The sequence below is a fragment of the Bombina bombina genome, chromosome 4 (genome assembly GCF_027579735.1).
Source record: "Bombina bombina isolate aBomBom1 chromosome 4, aBomBom1.pri, whole genome shotgun sequence".
Classification (NCBI taxonomy): domain Eukaryota; kingdom Metazoa; phylum Chordata; class Amphibia; order Anura; family Bombinatoridae; genus Bombina; species Bombina bombina.
In genome coordinates this window covers 1079558216-1079577062 of record NC_069502.1, presented here as the reverse complement: position 1 = coordinate 1079577062, position 18847 = coordinate 1079558216, and the positions used below count along the sequence as shown (strand labels likewise).

Sequence of the window (18847 nt, the reverse complement as noted above, 5' to 3'; positions counted from 1 at the left end):
GAGACGTAATTGGATTTTTTAAAAAAAATTCCATGTTCTTTCTGTATAAAGAAAGTTTAATTTGGGCTTTACTGTCCCTTTAATGGCACAGCTCCCTTGCAAATCTATGTACACAGAATAAACCCATACTAAGTTTCAAGAAGCTTAATTAAGATTGTTTGGATTCCGGAATATATCTGTACAAGAACCCAAGTGTGAAAATATATGAAATATAAATGTTATTGGTTTAGCTAAATAAAACTTTTTAAATTGTTATTTTATTAAGGAAATTTATGTTTTTCATTAGTTAAATAAAACTTTTTAAAAATTATCATTTGTATCCTTCCAATAAAGTGCAGCTAAAAAAAAATGTATGAATAATTAACCTATTAAACTGGAGATAGTTCACTAACAAATCATTGCATTCATTTCAATGATCTATCTATGCATATCTAATGATATATAACCAAAATGGTAATGGACTGATACACAGTGCCCTCCACTAATATTGGCTCCCTTGGTAAATATGAGCAATGAAGGCTTTGAAAAATTGTCTTTATTGTTTAACCTTATATTAAAAAAAAAAACACACACACAACACAAAAATACTCTGCTCTCATGGATATCAAACAATTGCAAACACAACTAGGGATCACCAAAATTTCAGCCGCAGAAATGTTTCGGACGAAAAACATAATTTATGCTTACCAGATAAATTCCTTTCCTTACGGATAGGGAGAGTCCACGGCTTCATTCCTTACTGTTGGGAAATACAACACCTGGCCACCAGGAGGAGGCAAAGACACCCCATCCAAAGGCTTAAATATCCCCCCCATTTCCTCATTACCCCAGTCATTCTGCCGAGGGAACAAGGAAAAGTAGTAGAAACATTAGGGTATAAATGGTGCCAGAAGAATAAAATAAATAATAATAAAATAAGTAATAACGGACTGCCCATAGACAAGAAAAAACAGGGGGGGGGGAACTCTCCCTATCCTTCCTAAGATACGGAGAGTCCACGGCTTCATTCCTTACTGTTGGGATAACTATACCCAAGCTCCAGAGGACACTGAATGAATAACGGGAGGGAACAAAAAGGAAGAGGCGGATCCTATTCTGAGGGCACCACAGCCTGCAAAACTTTTCTCCCGAAAGCTGCTTCAGCCGAAGCAAAAACATCAAACATAAAATTTTGAAAAAGTGTGTAAGGAGATCAGGTAGCTGCCTTACAAATCTGATCCATAGAGGCCTCGTTCTTAAAGGCCCAAGAGGAAGCCACTGCTCTAGTGGAATGAGCCATTATCCTCTCAGGAGGACGATATCCCACTGTCTCGTTAGCTAAGCGGATGACACTCAACCAAAAAGATAGGGAAGTCGAAGAAGGATTAGGACACAAGGAAGGAACCACAATCTCCAGACTGATGTTGCAATCTGACACAACCTTAGGAAGAAAACCTAATTTAGTACGTAAAACTGCCTTATCTGCATGAAAAATCAGGTAAGGGGGCTCACATTGCAAAGCAGAGATCTCAGAAAATTTTGGCCGGAAATGGCATAGTTTTTATCGGTTTCGTTTTTTTTGCCTAGGTTTTTCTTGGTAAAATTATTGTGTAGCATATTATTGTTTTAAGATATTTTTACACAATTTTAGTATGTTACTTTCAATAAAAGTGTGGTTATTTTATTGGCTTGCAGTTTTTCAATTCAGATTCATTCATTAAATTGTCTAATTATGCGGAAAAAATATATATATATATATTTTAAAACAGTTGCCTAAGAAAACATGTTTACAGTAGACATTATATAGGCATTTATTTGTTTAAAAAATAAGTCATTTTCGGTTTTCGGCCAAGGGCATCCTGAATTTTCGGTTCAGTATTTTCATTTCGGTGCATCACTAAACCCAACTCAGGTTTATCCAACAACAACAAAAACAACCTATATATGTGGGGTACAATTATTGGCACACTTATGAATTCATATGAGAAAAATATATTTTAAGTATATTCCCAATGATATTTTACATTTTTTTTAGTACACCTGGGTGAAGTTAGTTGCTTTTTGGGGTTAGAAAGTCTCCAAAACTACAATCTGATGTCACCTGCATCACCACAAGTTGCTTGGAAGGGTTTAAAGAAAAAAGCCTCTACTCTCATCCAAAAACAAACTCAAGCTTCTTCAGTTTGCCAGACACTACTGGAACTTCAAATGGGATTGGGTTCTATGGTCAGATAAAACTAAAATAGAGCTTTTTGGCAATAAACACCAGAGGTGGGTTTTGCGCACACAGAGAGGTAGCCATATGGAAAAATACCTCATGCCCATGGTTAAATATGGCGGTGGCTCTTTAATGTTTTGGGGCTGTTTTTTCTGCCAGAGGAACTGGACATTTTGTAAGGATACATGGCATCATGGACCATCAAATATCAACAGATATTAAATGAAAACCTGACTGCCTCTGCCAGAAAGGGCAATGATCCAAAATATACATCACAATAATGATGACCACAAAATCAAGGTCCTGCCATAGCCATCCCAGTCCCCTGACTTGAACCCCATAGAAAACATGTGGGGTGAACCGAAGATGAGCATCTACCTCGAAATTTGAAGGTTCTGGAGAGATTCTGTATGGAGGAATGGTCTCAGAACCCTTACCATGTATTCTCCAAACCCATCAGGCATTATAGGAGAAGACTCAGAGCTGTTATCTTGGCAAAGGAAGGTAGCACAAAGTATTGACTAAAAAGGTGCCAATAATTGTGCCACACATATTTAACAAAGATTATTTATTTTTTAATAAACCTGTCTTGTGTTTGCAATTGTTTGATATCCATGAGAGAAGAGCATTTGTGTATTTTTTTTTTTTTTTTTTTTAAACAAAAGATCAAAAAGGTTAAAACAATTAAAAGACTATTTATCACAGACTTCTTTGCTCATATTTACCAAGGGTGTCAATATTAGTGGAGGGCACTATAACTGAAAAATTATCCTAAAAATTAAAACCATGATTTAAAATGGATTTAAAAATTGTTCTTACTGACTAGTGATTTAAAATCAAATCAACCCTGTTTCACAGTACCCAGATACATCTGCATTTCATTCTGCTAGCCAGATTGCAAATTCTTAAAGGACTACCTCAAAGTAATACATTTTTGTTTCAAAGCAATACATATTTCTCAAAGGAATAAATAAAATCCAGGCATCTCATATAATGCACTCCATATCCTTGGACCTTAAAACGTATGCCGTTTGTTCTTTGCATAAAGTATATTAATAAACTTAATCAAAATAATTTAAAAATAATAAAATCTGTCTAAAGAATGTCCATAAAACCTTATATAAGTCTGTATCAGAGCCCTTAAAAAGGTCAGTAAAGTCAACAAACTTTCAGGATTTAGATAGATCATGCAATTTTAACTTTCCAATTTAATTCTATTACACTTGCTTTGTTCCTATGGTATCTTTTTTTTTTTTTTTTAAAGCATATCTAGGTAGGCTTAGGAGCAGCAATGCACTATGGGGAACTAGCTATATATTGGTGGCTACACATTCTTCTAGTCATTGGCTCACCAGTGTGTTCAGCTAGCTCCCAGTGGTGTATGCTGCTCCTGAGTCGACCTAAATGTACTCAACTATAAAGATACCAAGCGAACAAACTACATTTGATAATAAAAGGAAATTGTAAAGTTAAAGGGATACTAAACCCAGATTTTTTCTTTCATGATTCAGATAGCGCATGCAATTTTAATCAACTTTCTAATTTATTCCTATTTTTTTTATTTTTCTTTGTTCTCTTGCTATCTTTATTTAAAAAGCAGGAATTTAAAGCTTAGGAGGCAGCCCATTTTAGGTTTAGCATGTAATGTAGCTATGAAAATTGTGGATTTACAATTCTTAAAGCTGAAAGTGCACCCTGCTGACTTCTCAAGGTCTCTCTAAATAAAGCAAAAGGTAGGTGGAGTTTGGCTATTGAAAAAGAATTGCAGCAAACACTAGGCTATGTTATTCTAAAGCAAAACAGAAATATCTTGCAATTAGGAGTCCGCTATCTCCACTCACCAGCAAAAGTAATAATTCTTATTCCAGCCTACCTATGAGCCGACTATAACCAATCACTCCCTCACCAGGGAAAGACTGTGTCAAAACATGTTTTTTGTTTCATCATATGATTGTATAGCCACGTACAATAACAAAGGACTGAGAAGAAAAAAATAAAAAAGATGAAATTACTGGTATTAAAAGGATTTTCTAATGCTTTAGTTGGGATATAAATAAAAAAATGGCATGCTTTACCTATATGGTTAACCACACAGGAAAAGTCTCAATCTAGAGTCACAAGCATTGCAGCCCCTGGGCAGGAAACTGACGGTGATTGACAGGTTTGTGAGACTGCCTCTCATGATTGGTTCCCATGCAGTTTCAGGCTCAGGAGCTGGGCTGCTAGCAGATCCTGAGCAGGAGTTCACCTATGCAGGGGTTAAACACACAGTTACAGGGACACTGAACCCAATTTGTTTCTTTCGCGATTCAGATAGAGCATGCAATTTTAAGCAACTTTCTAATTTACTCCTATTATCAAATTTTCTTAATTCTCTTGGTATCTTTATTTGAAAAGCAAGAATGTAAGTTTAGATGCCGGCCCATTTTTGGTGAACAACCTGGGATGTTCTTGCCGATTGGTGGATAAATTCACCCACCAATAAACAAGTGCTGTCCAGTGCTCGGAAACAAAAAGGAAATTTATGCTTACCTGATAAATTGATTTCTTCTAAGATACGACGAGTCCACGGATTCATCCTTTACTTGTGGGATATTATCCTCCTGCTAACAGGAAGTGGCAAAGAGCACCACAGCAGAGCTGTCTATATAGCTCCTCCCCAGACTCCACCCCCCAGTCATTCGACCAAAGGTATAGGAAGAAAAAGGAGAAACTAAAAGGTGCAGAGGTGAATGAAGTTTTAAACAGAATAATATAATCTGTCTTAATTTGACAGGGCGGGCCGTGAACTCGTCGTATCTTAGAAGAAATCAATTTATCAGGGAAGCATAAATTTCCTTTTTTTCGATAAGATACGACGAGTCCACGGATTCATCCTTTACTTGTGGGATACAATACCAAAGCTACAGGACACGGATGAATCAGAGGGACAAGACAGATACCTAAACAGAAGGCACCACTGCTTGAAGAACTTTTCTCCCAAAAATAGCCTCAGAAGAAGCAAAAATATCAAATTTGGAAAATTTGGAAAAGGTATGAAGGGAAGACCAAGTCGCAGCTTAACAAATCTGTTCAACAGAAGCATCGTTTTTAAAAGCCCATGTGGAAGCCACTGCTCTAGTAGAATGGGCTGTAATCTTTTCAGGAGGCTGCTGTCCAGCAGTCTCGTATGCCAAACGGATGATGCTTTTCAGCCAAAAAGAAAAGAGGTAGCCGTAGCTTTTTGTCCTCTACGTTTTCCAGAATAGACAACAAACAGGGAAGATGTTTGACGGAAATCCTTGGTCGCTTGCAAGTAAAACTTCAAGGCAGAAACCACGTCCAAGTTATGTAACAGACGCTCCTTCTTAGAAGAAGGGTTAGGACACAGAGAAAGAACAACAATTTCCTGATTAATATTCTTGCTAGACACAACCTTAGGAAGAAATCCAGGTTTAGTGCGCAAAACCACCTTATCAGAATGGAATATAAGATAAGGCGAGTCACATTGTAATGCAGATAGCTCAGAAACTCTTTGAGCCGAAAAGATAGCAACTAAAAACAGAACTTTCCAAGATAGAAGTTTAATATCTATGGAATGCATAGGTTCAAACGGAACCCCTTGAAGAACATTAAGAACTAAATTCAAACTCCATGGCAGAGCAACAGGTTTAAACACAGGCTTAATTCTAACCAAAGCCTGACAAAACGACTGAACGTCTGGGACATCTGCCAGACGCTTGTGCAGTAAGATTGACAAAGCAGAAATCTGTCCCTTTAAGGAACTATCTGACAACCCCTTATCCAATCCTTCTTGGAGAAAGGACAAAATACTAGGAATACTGATCTTACTCCATGAGTAGCCTTTGGATTCGCACCAATAAAGATATTTACGCCATATCTTATGGTAAATTTTCCTAGTGACAGGCTTTCGAGCCTGGATCAAAGTATCAATGACCGACTCAGAGAATCCCCACTTTGATAAAATCAAGCATTCAATCTCCAAGCAGTCAGCTGCAGAGAAATTAGATTTGGATGTTGTAACGGACCCTGAATGAGAAGGTCCTGTCTGAGTGGCAGTTTCCACGGGGACAGAGATGACATCTCCACCAGGTCTGCATACCAAGTCCTGCGTGGCCACGCAGGCGCTATCAAGATTACCGAAGCCCTCTCCTGTTTGATTCTGGCAATCAGACGAGGAACAAGAGGAAAATGCGGAAACACATAAGCCAGGTTGAACGACCAAGGTACTGCTAGAGCATCTATCAGTACTGCTTGAGGATCCCTTGATCTGGACCCGTAACAAGGAAGTTTGGCATTCTGATGAGATGCCATCAGATCCAATTCTGGTGTGCCCCATTGATGAATCAATTGTGCAAACACCTCCGGATGGAGCTCCCACTCCCCCGGATGAAAAGTCTGACGACTCAGAAAATCCGCTTCCCAGTTCTCCACTACTGGGATATATATATTGCTGATAGATGGCAAGAGTCTCTGCCCATCGAATTATTTTGGAAACCTCTATCATCGCTAGAGAACTCTTTGTCCCCCCTTGATGATTGATATATGCCACAGTCGTGATATTGTCCGACTGGAATCTTATGAATTTGGCCGAAGCCAGCTGAGGCCACGCTTGAAGCGTGTTGAATATCGCTCTCAGTTCCAGAATATTGATTGGTAGTAGGGACTCCTCCCGAGTCCACAAACCCTGAGCCTTCAGGGAATTCCAGACTGCACCACAGCCCAAGAGGCTGGCGTCCGTCCTCACTATGACCCATTCTGGCCTGCCGAAGCACATTCCCCGGGACAGATGATCCTGTGACAACCACCAATGAAGAGAGTCTCTGGTCTCTAGATCCAGACTGATACGCGACGATAAATCTGCATAATCCCCATTCCACTGTCTGAGCATGCACAGCTGCAGTGGTCTGAGATGTAAGCGAGCAAACGGAACTATGTCCATTGCCGCTACCATTAGTCCAATTACCTCCATACACTGAGCCACTGATGGCCGCGGAATGGAATGAAGTGCTCGGCAAGTGGTTAGGATCTTTGATTTTCTGACCTCCGTCAGAAAAAATTTCATGTCTACCGAGTCTATCAGAGTTCCTAGGAATGGAACTCTTGTCAGAGGAACAAGTGAACTCTTTTTTATGTTCACCTTCCACCCGTGAGTTCTTAGAAAAGCCAACACGATGTCCGTGTGAGATTTGGCTAGATGGTCAGTTGACGCCTGAATCAAAATATCATCCAGATAGGACGCCACTGCTATGCCCCGCGGCCTTAGAACCGCCAGAAGGGACCCTAGCACCTTTGTGAAAATTCTGGGAGCTGTGGCCAACCCGAAAAGAAGGGCCACAAACTGGTAATGTTTGTCCAGGAAGGCGAACATGAGGAACTGGTGATGATCTTTGTGGATAGGAATGTGAAGATACGCATCCTTCAAATCCACGGTAGTCATATATTGACCCTCCTGGATTATTGGTAAAATTGTTCATATGGTCTCCATCTTGAATGATGGGACTCTGAGAAATTTGTTTAGAGTTTTGAGATCTAAAATCGTTCTGAACGTTCCCTCTTTTTTGGGAACCACGAACAGATTGGAGTAAAACCCCTGACCATGTTCTAATTTTGGAACTGGGCAGATTACACCCATGGTATATAGGTCTTTTACACAGCGTAAGAACGCCTCTCTTTTTGTCTGGTTTACAGACAAACGTGAAAGATGAAATCTCCCCCTTGGGAGAGAATCCTTGAATTCTAAACGATACCCCTGGGACACAATTTCTAATGCCCAAGAATCCTGAACGTCTCTTGCCCAAGCCTGAGTGAAGAGAGAAAGTCTGCCCCCTACTAGATCCGGTCCCGGATCGGGAGCTGCCCCTTCATGCTGTCTTGGTAACAGCAGTGGGCTTCTTGGCCTGTTTACCTTTATTCCAGGTCTGGTTAGGTCTCCAGACCTACTTGGATTGAGCAAAGTTCCCCTCCTGCTTGGAGGCGGATGAGGAAGTAGCGGGACCGCCTTTAAAGTTTCGAAAGGAACGAAAATTATTCTGTTTGGTCCTCATTTTAACAGTCTTGTCCTGAGGAAGGGCATGACCTTTACCTCCAGTAATGTCAGAAATGATCTCCTTTAGTTCAGGCCCAAATAGGGTCTTACCCTTAAAGGGAATAGCTAAAAGCTTGGATTTAGATGACACGTCAGCAGACCATGACTTAAGCCATAAAGCTCTACGCGCTAAAATGGCAAAGCCTGCATTCTTTGCCGCTAATTTAGCCATTTGGAAAGCGGCATCTGTAATAAAAGAATTAGCAAGTTTGAGAACTTTAATTCTATCCAAAATATCATCTAATGGGGTCTCAACCTTTAGAGCCTCCTCTAGAGCCTCAAACCAAAAAGCTGCTGCAGTAGTTACTGGAACAATGCACGCTATAGGTTGTAGAAGAAAACCCTGATGAATAAACAAATTTCTTTAGAAGACCCTCTAATTCTTTATCCATAGGATCTTTGAAAGCACAACTATCCTCAATAGGTATAGTTGTATGCTTAGCCAGGGAATGGTGTGAGATATGGGAAACATCTTCTTAAAAGTAGGAGGGGGGGGAGAACGGAATGCCTGGTCTATCCCATTCCTTAGTAACAATGTCCGAAATTCTTCTAGGGACTGGAAAAACATTAGTGTAAGTAGGGACCTCTAGATATTTATCCATTTTACACAATTTCTCTGGTGTGATGAGAATAGGGTCACAATCATTTAGAGTCGCTAAAACCTCCCTGAGTAACAAGCGGAGGTGTTCAAGCTTAAACTTAAAGGCCGTCACATTTGAGTCTGTTTGAGGGAACATCTTTCCTGAATCAGAAAGCTCTCCCTCAGACAGCAATTCCCCCACCCCCAACTCAGAACACTGTGAGGGTACATCGGAGATGGCCAATAAAGCATCAGAGGGCTCAGTATGTACTCTAATACCTGACCTGCTGCGCTTACCCTGTAAACCTGGCAGTTTAGATAATACCTCTGTAAGGGTAGTAGACATAACTGCAGCCATATCTTGCAGGGTGAAAGAATTAGACGCGCTGGAAGTACTAGGCGTCGCTTGGGCGGGTGTTAAAGGTTGTGACACTTGGGGAGAATTAGATGGCATAACCTGATTCTCTTCTGACTGAGAATCATCCTGAGACATACTTTTATCAGCTAAAATATGTTCTTTGCAATGTAAGGCCCTTTCAGTACATGAGGGACACATTTTAAGTAGGGGTTCCACAATGGCTTCTAAAACTCATGGAACATTGGCTTTCCTCAATGTCAGACATGTTAAACAGGTTAGTAAATAACCACAGACTAGAAAACACTTTATTTATTAAAAAAATAATAATCTGAAAAAAACGGTACTGCACCTTTAAGAGAAAAAAAAAAGCATACAAGTTTTCCAAAACTGCTTCAAAATGATAGAATTATCTCAATTTTATGATAAATATATCCTAACTTGCCAGCTAAGATTGCACCACAAGAAAAGGATCACTTAACTCTTATGTATAAAAAATGTTAGACAAAGGGGCGGAGCCTGGCTGTGCAGGACAATGGCCGCAATTGTGTAGGGCTCCTGAGCCAAAGGCTAGTCTACTATATCTAAATGCCCACAATTGAGCTACAAATTTCATAAATACCCTTATTGAACCGAGGGGGACACATCTATGTGAAGAAATTTACTTTTCAAGGGCACACTGAAGTCCGGCGAGCATACCGCATCGCTGCATCTGTGGGCCGTGGGCCTGTATAATACCCAGCGACACCCGACTGACGAGAACTACACCCTACACATCACTCAAGCCGGGATTGTTGTCTAAACTCTGCACCCCTATGAACTGGGCACACTCACATATGCAGCGCGGACTGTCTCTTAAGGCCTGCAGGTGAAGTGCCTTTACTTGGCGGTGACACGGCTGAATTACCCACCATCTACATAACGCCCAGATCCGACCGCTGGAGCGGTCGCCCACGTGGAGTGCCTGAAAAGTCTGGAATAAAGGAGGACACGGAGCCTCTTCCCCCTGCCCGGAGCGCTGATAGCTGAGAAATTTGTGTTCCGGTGAGTAGGCATCCCTACACCGCTAACTCACTGGCCAGACCGGGTTGGGAGACATACAGAGAACTGGGCATAATCCACTTATTGTCCTAAGCACACAACCCTGTGGGATTAGGATCACTGCTATTTAGTACATTGTCTCTGCAAACCGGACACCTGTATAAAGAATTAGGGGGCTTAATAAAAACAAAAAGCACCATTCTTTTTTTTTTTGTTTACTGCATCTCCTTTTTCTGAACTTATCTATCAACTGGATTTGCATCATAAGCTGCTTATACCCACTATATAAGTATAAATTAAGACCACAATGGCACATAGGAAAGCTGGCTTGGGGGAAAAGAACACTAAAACTAGGAACATGAATCATTACTTGAAAGGGATAGAGCCCCAGGCCTTTGAGGATAACACGCTTCAGCCAGGGCCTAGTGTAGCAGACCCAGACCAAGCTCTCCCAGACCCTACACCTCCAACACCATATGTCACAAAGGAGGACTTGAAAAATCTGTCATCCAAACAAGATATTAAGGAAATAGCGAGTGAGATCAAAAATCTGTTTGGGGAACTACGTAAAGATGTATCTGTTTTAACTCAAAGGGTCACAGATATTGAACACTCTCAGACAACTATGCAGGCCCAAATAAAAGAAAATTCCCCAAGTACAGCAGAACACTAATGCTATACAGAACTTACTAGAAAGAATTGAGGACCTGGATAACCGCGGGAGGCGGAATAACTTGCGCATCAGGGGTATCCCTGAGAGTGTTAACTCCACTGCTCTGCAGGGTTATTTACAGTACTTATTTAGGGTAATCAAGGGCACCCCCATGTCACCGGAGGTCACCATAGAAAGAGCTCATAGAGCCCTACGCCCAAAACCCTCTGCCAAAGCTCCCCCAAGGGATGTCATCCTCAAGCTTTTAAACTTCAAGGATAAAGATGAGATTTTACGCCACTGCAGGAATAAACATCCAATCCAACATGCTGGTATCACTCTTCAACTGTTCTCGGATCTCTGCCCTGCGACTCTCCAAAAACGCAGGGAGCTGAGGTTTCTTACCACCTCATTACAAAGCAACAAAATACAATACAGGTGGGGATTCCCAACATGCATAGTGGCTACCAACAATGGATCGTCGGCCATCTACAGATCTGTAGAGGACTTAGACGCCTTTTGCTCTATTCCAGTCCCAGACTCTGATGGCCAACAACTAACGAACAGACCTCAGGAGGACTTGCTGTAGCAAGTGTGAGAACACACTATCATTTAATTGCCTTAATCTTACTTTTATTTCACAGAGTTCACTGAAATTGACTGCTTCCTGGCCCTCACGGGCGCGAAAGATATGTTCAAGACTATGGTAATGGGCACTAGCCATAAATGTTTTCTATATATTGTCTGCATTGTTTGTAAATGTTTAAGTTACTCTCATGTTTGGTACCCTTAATTTTCTACCCATATCTCCACTCTACTGCGCCCAGTAGCAAACTAAATGTTTATGGATGAGGCCTTTTTAACCTCTGTGAACGTACGCATAAGTGAAATATATCTGTCACAATTAACATGTATCAGCCCTAGTTAGACTTATGTCTATAGGAACCCTTATGGTTCTCCTCCTCCCCTTATATTCCCCCCCCCCCCCCCTCGGTTCACCTGATATCTCTCAGTACCCTATGTTATAGCTGGGTATTGTTTCCAAATGTTATTACTATATGCACTTTTCCATAGTAGCTCATCTCCTTTTTATTTTAAATAATATGACTAGCCAAAGGCACATACCCTTAAGAATTTTCTTTTTTATTTCATTGTTAGTGTCACTTGTGGTTGTGTGTTTTAGTCACACACGAAGTATACACTGTATTGTTTAATTGTTGTGTCTCCTGACTTACTTCTATTCTAGACTCCTCTCTCTTTTGTTCCCTCACTTTCTGTTCTTCTGTTCTCTCTCCCATTACCATCCCTTCTCCCTAACCACCTTTTTCTCTCCCATCTCTTCCCCCCCCCCCTTTTTTTTTTTTTTCTTTTTTCTTCCCTCTCTCTCACCCCCTCCCCCTCCTCTACATGGCGCCCGCCGAGGGGGACCCGAGGGTTCATCCAACTAAATTTATTACTGTTAATGTAAAAGGACTTAACAGTCCTGGTAAGCGCTCTATAGTCTCACGTGAACTCCATAGAATGCGGGGAGACCTGTTTTTTTTACAGGAAACCCACTTTACCAAGCATAAAGAACCGAGATGGCTTAACCACAGATACCCGGTTGCAATCTTTGCTTCAGGCCCACACAAACACAATGGAGTAGGAATACTCATACATCATAATGTTCCCTTTCAGGCACAAACAGTAGAACGAGACAAAGAGGGTAGGTACCTTATCGTGATAGGTCTCTTGTACGGTAGGCCAGTTACCCTAGTAAATGTTTATGCACCGAATACTGCACAACACGTTTTTTTCAGAACACTTTCCTCGAGACTATTAGAGCTCTCTAAGGGGGTGGTGATTATGGGAGGCGACTTCAATGCACCACTAATCCCTAAGCTGGACACATCAAATGGGGTGTCTAGCGTTCCGCACCATATCCTAAAACATATAAATAACACGACGAAGACACATCTATTACACGATGTGTGGCGTACATTGCACCCGACGGAATCTGACTTTACTTACTACTCTAGCCCACATCTGAAATACTCACGAATTGACTACTTTTTTACTGACTCCCAGGGCATCGCATATACCACAAATAGCGACATCACCCCTATCACATGGTCAGACCATGCCCCGGTATCGTGCTTAATGCACTGGCCAAACACTCCAGCAACGCCATTCTTGTAGCGCCTAGACGACTCCTTACTGGACTGCCCGCTTATCAAAGAGGACATATCTACCAAAATGACTGAGTTTTTTGCTTTAAATGTGACTGAGGATCTCCCACTGACCACAATTTGGGAAGCGCACAAATGTGTTATGAGAGGTCTCCTGATAGACCATAAAAGTAGGAGGATAAAACAGGCTAGGGAAAAATATAATCATACGCTCTTGCAGATAGGAAGACTGGAGGAACGTCATAAAAAGGCCCCGACAGATGCCGCTTTGTTGGCTGAATTATCACAAGCTAGGACAGACTTTAAACAATTATTACAGGAAGAAAATCAGAGGAAAGCGCTGCTGCTTAAACAAACATACTACGAAGGGGGAGACAAGGCGGGTAAATTACTGGCCAGGGCCCTCAAACGTTCTCAACTTAAAACATACGTTCACACAATTAAAGACAAAACTGGGAAAACACACAAAGACAGCCCAAACATTGCGGAGACATTCCGTAATTACTATAGCCAATTATATAACTTGGGAGCCACTGCGTTAGCCAGTACACCTAACACACAACAGGAACAGCTAGCGATAGCAGAGTATCTGGAGGGCATACATATGAACACTATGCCGAACGAAATTGCTTGCTCCCTTGACACTCCCCTTACGCAAGAAGAGATACAGGCCGCTTTGTTAGACCTACCATCTGGGAAGAGCCCAGGCCCTGATGGCTTTGGAGCCCGATATTATAAAGCTTTTTTACCAATCTTACTCCCATATATACAAAATTTATTTAACAGTACATCTGACCTAGAGACACTACCTTCATCAATGTTGACTGCATATATAACTGTGTTGCCTAAACCGGGCAAACCCACAGACGTCCCTCAAAGCTACAGACCTATCTCATTACTCAATACAGACGTCAAACTTTTAGCTAAAACACTGGCAAACAGAGTAAACACTATCCTACCCACTTTGATTTCACAAGATCAGGTGGGGTTTGTCCCGGGAAGGGAGGCGAGGGACAATACCCTAAAAGTTCTACAACTAATTGAATATTCTAAAAATTGCGCCCAACCTATAGCCTTACTGTCAACCGATGCCGAAAAGGCATTTGACAGGGTGAATTGGCAATTCCTCAGAAGTGTAATGGAAAAGTTGGGATTCGGGAAGAAATTCCTGAGTATGACGTTTGCATTGTACTCAACACCTAATGCCAGAGTTAAGGTGAATAATATCCTTTCCTCCCCCTTTAAGATCACCAATGGCACCAGGCAGGGGTGTCCATTGTCCCCCCTACTGTTTGCCATCTCAGTAGAGGCGCTTGCGTGCAGCATCAGAGCCAACAAGTTAGTGCAGGGAGTCCACGTAAATAATAGGGAATACAAGATTGCTATGTATGCTGATGATCTCTTGTTTACTATATCCGATATTGAATCCTCGATCCCGGCACTGATGGACGAGTTCCATAAATATGGGGTTGTTTCAAATTTCCTCCTTAATAACACCAAGTCGGAATTACTAAGCATTAACCTGACCCCTGCCACCCTGACTTGGCTCAAGACCTATAGCCCTTTTGTCCTGAACACTGTCTCGCTGAAGTACCTCGGAGTTGAGCTCTCTGCAGAGACCTCGGTTATGTACGAGACCAATTATGCAACTCTTAGGAAAAATATCTCGAATGATCTCTCGGTGTGGAAACACAAAATGATCTCTTGGCTAGGGAGGATAAGCGTCGTTAAGATGAATGTCCTCCCCAGGGTGCTATATATCCTCCAGACTATTCCAATCCCTCTTCCACGCTCCTTTCTCCCCTCCCTGCAAAAACTGATAGAAGACTATATATGGAAGGATGTTAAGCCCAGGATAAATAGAAAAACTATGTATCTCCCTAGGGATGAGGGTGGACTGGGACTCCCTAATGTATTTTTTTATAGAAGGGCTGTTCTTCTCCAGAGGCTGGTTGAGTGGTGCCACAACTACCCTCAAAAAGATTGGATTGCGTTGGAAGCTGGTGTCCTCCAGCTGGGGGGTCTCGCCTCCCTTCCCTGGTTAGATAAAAAAGTTAGGCCCGCAGAGGTGGAAAGATACCCCTTGACCAAAGTGGTCTTGGAGGAATGGGACAGGTCTGTACGCACAGAAACACACATATCCACAGTTTTTTCCCCACTGACACCGGTTTATGGAAACCCTGACATACCATTACAGACTCAGGTAACAACTGCTCAGTCACAATTTGCCAACAATCGCGTGGGAGAATTTGTGGCGAATGGAAGCATGAAACCGAGGGAATCGCTAGGGTCGGGCGAACCCGCCATTGAGATCCCCTGGTTTGTGTATCTGCAGATAGGGCATTACATCACAACGCATAAACATAAGCGACTGTTCTTAAGAGACCTTACACTCTTTGAGGGACTATGTACACAGAAAACAGTGCCCAGGCATTTAATTTCAAAAATCTACGGGATCTTATGTAAAGGAACCGACAGCTTACCGGTGTACACTAGACAGTGGCACCGGGAGCTGGGGGTCGAACTGGAGCCGCAGGAGTGGCAAAGGATTTTCCGAGCCACCAGAACGGTGTCTGTGTCCGCGCGTATACAGGAATCACAATATAAGGTTCTGAGCAGATGGTACCTCACGCCATCTCGTCTCAAAAAAATCTACCCTAACTCCTCAGACAAGTGCTGGAGGGGGTGCGGTGAGGTGGGTTCCTTGTCACACATCTGGTGGGATTGTCCTATGCTGGATGAGTTCTGGAGGGAGGTCTGGGAGCACATCCATTCAACACTGAACCTAGAGATACCAAAAACCATGGAGACATTATTGTTTCACTTTCCCACAAAGATTCCGGATATAACCAAGAGAACACTGCTGTTGCTGATGTTGACAAGCGCTAAAAACTTAATACCTGCCAAATGGAAAACGACCCAAATCCCCCTGACCTTGGAGTGGAAACAGGGGGTGACCAACCTCTTATGCTTGGAACGATATCACTATGCCCGTATAGGCAAACTGGATACCCATGACCTGTTGCTCCAACTTTGGAGCAACGGTGAAATTTGAATGGCTTGAGCCATGATGGAACTGATCCCCACTCGCTGGCGCCTTGTCCCCTTCCCCTCCCCCCTTGCCCTATTCCTCGCCCCCTCCACCTATTGCTGGAACCTTACCTCTCTCCCTCTCCCCCCTTCTTCCCTCTCCCCCTCCCCTTTTTTTTTTTTTTTCTCCTCTCTCCTCTCCCTCTTTCTTCTTCTTTTCTTCTCTTTTTTTCTTCTTATAGATTGTATCAGTCGCCTGTGTTAGGCCTTGTTTATCTGACACTTCAGTGTGGTTCTATACAGATATTTTTTTAAGTTGTACCTGCTCTACGGAGCACCATATTGTTAATGTTATTTCAAAAGTTTGGATTGTTTTAATAGTCCACATGCTGCAAGAAAATCTAAGAAAATGTGGAAAACAGGAGCTTTGGGCCTCGGACAATTTCTCGAACAATGTTTATTTGAATTAGATCACTTTGGACGTTTATAGTCTGTCGAGAACTATAGTTTCTGTTATTGAGATTGTATATTGTAACCTAATGAGACATTGTTGAGATGTTTGTATGTTTATATCTTTATTTTTCAATAAAGCTCCTTTTAAAAATTAAAAAAAAAAAAAAAAAAAAAAAAAAGTTAGACAAAAAACGTTATAATCAGTCAAAAAAAAAAAAACCTGCACCTCGCCACAGCTCTGCTGTGGCGCCTACCTTCCCTCAGGGGTCTGCAAAATCGGAATAACCCTTCGATTAGGCCTAAACTTTCTTGAAGGGCCCACCGGAGCTGGAGCTTGCTGCTTGCATGGGGAATATAACTGCGCAACTGAGACGCGAAAATAGGCCCCGCCCATCTACTCGATGTCTCACAGCTTTGCAAAAGGACCGCTCCCAAGCGGTCTACAAATCTAGCCATGTGGGTTCATATACCCAAATCTAACTGAAGCCATGTGTACCCTCCATTGCCAATAAACAAGAAAATGTTTGTCACAAAAAAAACGTTAAGTTGTTATCTCCCAACATATAATCATTTGCCCACAAACATTATGTTATCAGTGTCAATCATTTTATAGCCCAACATAGCCAATAGAATTACTGCTTACCCCTTCCCTCATGGGGATACTGTCAATTCTGAAATAACACAGTCTCTCCAGAAAAAAAAATGACTGAACATACCGCAATGCTTGTAGCATGAAAACCTTTCCTCACACTGAAGTTTCTAAAGTACTCCTCAGCCATTCTGTGGGAACTACTCTGGATCTTAGTGACAACTGCTAAGATCATCAGTCTCCAGGCAGAAATCTTCATCCATCTGCTGCCTGGGAAAAAATAGCACTCAACGGTACCATTTAAAATAACAAATTCTTGCTTGAAGAAAATAAAAACTAACATTTTATCACCTCTTTCACTTTACCCTTCCTATCACTTAGTATAGGCAAAGAGAATGACTGGGGGGTGGAGTCTGGGGAGGAGCTATATAGACAGCTCAGCTGTGGTGCTCTTTGCCACTTCCTGTTAGCAGGAGGATAATATCCCACAAGTAAAGGATGAATCCGTGGACTCGTCATATCTTATAGAAGAAAATTGGCTGGCTCCTTAGCTTAGATGCCTTTTTTTTCTTCAAATAAAGATAGCAAGAGAACAAAGAATAATTGATAATAGGAGTAAATTAGAAAGTTGCTTAAAATTGCATACTCTTTCTGAATCCCGAAAGAAAACATTTGGGTTCAGTTTTCCTTTAACTAAGATTAGATGTGCAATTTACACTATTATGAATTAGAGATTTACATTTTTGAATTATAATGTCTTTTTACGGGTGTTGACTTTGGTGGAAAACAAAAGGAGGGGTGTGGTATGATTTAGAAAGATGAAATAAGCTCTTTAATATCATCACTTTAACATTCCACTAGTATGAGATCAACAACTCACCAACTTTGATTTCCTTTTAACGCCAAATAGTTCTACTTCTTAATCCTGCCAAGTGCACAGAGCACATCATTCACTCAATCGATCACACTTCACACTTTATCTCAATGAGACATAAATCTCCCTAAGCCCCTCAGTAAATAATTGCAAGACACTGTCTCTCCAACTCTCATACCAATGGATCTGTACCACAAACACAGATGATACTTCCAACCCCCTAGGGCTAGACTTTCAGAAATATTTGGATTATTTAATTCAACACCCTGTCAGACACTTTTCAAACATCCTATTATTCCTCATGCCAGCAAATATCCAGACTTATTTTTTGCCCTAACTCCGAACCCTAATTTCAGACAAACTAAAACCTCCCCACAAACAGAAGATTCAACTACTCACATTTTCCTCACAATCTGATTTTGTTAAAATTTAATTCTCAACACACCTAAGCTTAATACATTGAACCCAAATAAAGATGGCAAACAAAAACTTAAACGTTGTAGTCAACAAAAGTTTTTTTTTTCAAAATGTATTTGATTTATTAGATTATCTCCAGTGGGGCTATAAGTTGTCTTTATCAGCCAGTCAGCATTAATCCGCCTGTGTCAGTTGAGTACTTCATGTTAGGTTTAATTTAAACAGCTTTAACCTAACCATTGTTTCAATTGCCCTTTTTTATATGCATTAGAGCTGCAACTAATCAATCGATTATGAAAATAGTTGTCAACGAATTTCATAATCAATTAGTTGGTTTGGGACTATGCTTTGCAGGATATAGTGCTGTGCTTGTTATTTACACCTAGGCCCTAGATTGATTTGT

The 18847-nt window shown here is 41.4% G+C and overlaps 1 protein-coding gene across 5 annotated transcripts in view; it reads right to left on the bottom strand.

Moving 5' to 3' along the window:
• The window catches only part of MCFD2 (multiple coagulation factor deficiency 2, ER cargo receptor complex subunit), an 83016-nt gene that overhangs the window by 4239 nt on the left and 59930 nt on the right, over positions 1 to 18847 (bottom strand). The window lies entirely within an intron of this gene.